The sequence below is a fragment of the Acanthisitta chloris genome, unplaced genomic scaffold, assembly GCF_000695815.1.
Source record: "Acanthisitta chloris isolate BGI_N310 unplaced genomic scaffold, ASM69581v1 scaffold21312, whole genome shotgun sequence".
Taxonomy (NCBI): Eukaryota; Metazoa; Chordata; class Aves; order Passeriformes; family Acanthisittidae; genus Acanthisitta; species Acanthisitta chloris.
Window position 1 is genome coordinate 15,484 of NW_008660138.1, and position 2,693 is coordinate 18,176.

Consider the following 2,693-nt stretch of genomic DNA (forward strand, 5'->3'; position numbering starts at 1 on the left):
AGGTTCTAAAAGTTTCAACTGCGGTAGCAAACAATACTGTACCTTTAAAAGTGACAGAGGTGTGACAACAGCAAAATATCCAATGCAGCCAAAATATTTCTTCCAATACTACTTGATACAGATTCACTGAAAACACAACTGACCACCTATCTCATTTCTGCAAGAGTCACCAATAAGCAAGAGAAATACAACTGAACTTGATAAAAAATAGCTCTTAAAACAGCTCGCATTTTTCTTGCTTAAGGATCAGATTAGGAAATTAATTCTGGAACTCATTAAAGGTTTTAGCAAGAAACTTCTCATTTCCACATGCTACTTATCTGTGTCCTCAGGTCAAACCCACACCTTTTTCTGCTTGAACTAACGTTTATACTACTCCACAAATCAGCAGATACTCTTTGGCAATAATTAAGGAATTTCTAAGATCTTCAACTTGTTGGCCATTAACCTCATCATATGTACCAGGGGCTTCTTCACCTTCCTCCTCCTCCTTGCACCTCACCCTCTCTAACCAAGCACAGGTTTTGGTTTTGTACTCCACTTTCACCTCCTGCAAACTGGATTGTTTCTTTAGAGAGGTCTGTCACATTCACAGATAGATAACTGCTTTTATAAGGAGAAAACTCTGAGAAGTTACACACTAGAAATCAAAGACGGGCGCAATGCCTCAATGAAAAGATGTCCCACATGCACTAAGAACAAGAGTGCAGGAATGTAACCTAGACAGCAGAACCCATAGACAACAACTCCAACAGCATGGCATAAAAAAAGTGGTGTGCATAACTAAGTAAAGGAGAAAAGTACTATTTCCAGACTCACACATAGATTGAAATGATTACTGCAGAGGTTTCCTAACACTTTGCTTTTGAAGGAATACCTTTTTCTAGCATCTCTTCTATTGTCAAGGAACAGAAACAACAACAAAAAGTCTCCATAAACGCTAGAAAACACAAAAATCTATGGAACAAAAAATTTGAGGAAACGCTGTGGTTTGAATAAGATAATGCAAGCAATCCCTTAATCTTTTGTATTAAGCAAGTACCCAAGCTTGAATCTTGTAACATTTCAAATGCTAACTCTACTAATATACGGCAATATTGAGAAGAAATTGAATGATTTATGGTTACTCTTGAATTTTATATATAGAAAATACGATGCAATTTATCTATCAAATAAGCATACAAACCCTAATGAGTAAGCCACAGACAGAATACTCTTTTGTGCATATTCTACATACAGCTGAACATTTACATAAATATGCTTAATTTAATGGAAAGCAAGAGGCGGACTCAACATATAACAACAATAAAAAAGGAGATAAACATTTTAGAGAAATATCTTACACAAACCTACACATAATTACCATACGATTCCTAACTTGATTAACAAAGGTCAGACAAACCTAGAGAGTGATCATGCCACTCTATCCAGCTGCGAGGCTGCAGCTGCAGTACTGTGTGCAGTTGTGCTTCACACAATTCAGGAATGATGTGAACAAACTAGGGAGGGTCCAAAGGAGGGATTCAAAGATGAACAAAGGGCTGGAGAACCTGCCCTGTGAGGAAAGAATGAGCTGTGCCTCTTCCCCCTAAAGGAGAGAAGGCTCAGGGATATCTCATCACAGTGTTCCAGTACATAAAATCATTCACTGAAACAACCTCTCCCAGGAGAAAGGAAAGTCTCACTGAAGGTTTTCAAGATGCAGCTGGACAGGCTGCTAGGTAATCTCAAAAGGTTTGGACATATGATCATTCAAGGTTCTTTCCAATCTGGGCTGTTTTATGGTTCTATGATTCTATATATTCCAACCCTGATGAAGCTTTGTACTCACTATAAAACCCAAATAACACTCCAGGATGAACAACTATTACAATTTCAGTTTTACAAGAAATGAAACACTAACAAAATTAATTGATTTGGCATGAAGTTGGCCTGAAGAGCAGCTGAAAATAACAACAATTTGAACATGAAAATTACTTTCTTAGGGTCTGGTCATCATAAGAATCAGACTGCCTTCTTACCAGAACACTCACTGGGTACACCAAGTCTCCTGGAGACCTTGACATTCCATTCCTGAAACATGACTGGAGCTTTGAAATGAATCTACCAACACTGGTTTGTATACCTAAATTTGTACACATTAATAATTGTATTTCCTTAGAAGGAAAAGGTAGATATTTGAAGCAAATTATTAAATATTTAAGTAGCACTGCTAGCTACCTTAGAAAGACTTTTTTAAAAGCATGAACTCTTGAGCTTTTACAGCATAAATTAAGAGATGTGCCTATACAGAAAATAATGAAATATGCTTTTTGTCAACCTAAGAATTCCTTGTACTTTAATTACCTTCCCTATTAGCTACTGTCCTGAACTTCATTCCTGACTACTTCAAGTAAAAATTTTCATCAAACAGATCCTGTAACATGGACCCTCAACTATAAACAGTATCTTTATAGATATAGATAGAATCACCTAACTGAGGTGACTGCTGGGGATTATCTACTTCAACCTTGTCACCCCACCCTGCTCAGGCAGGATCAGCTATATCTGGTTGCTCAGCACGGTGTTCCATTGGATCATGAATGTCTCCAATGGTGGAGACTCCATGATCACTCTAGACAACCTGTGTCACTCTTTGACCATCTTCACCATTAACAAAAAAAAAAAAAAAAAAAAAAAGGGCTGGGGTTTTT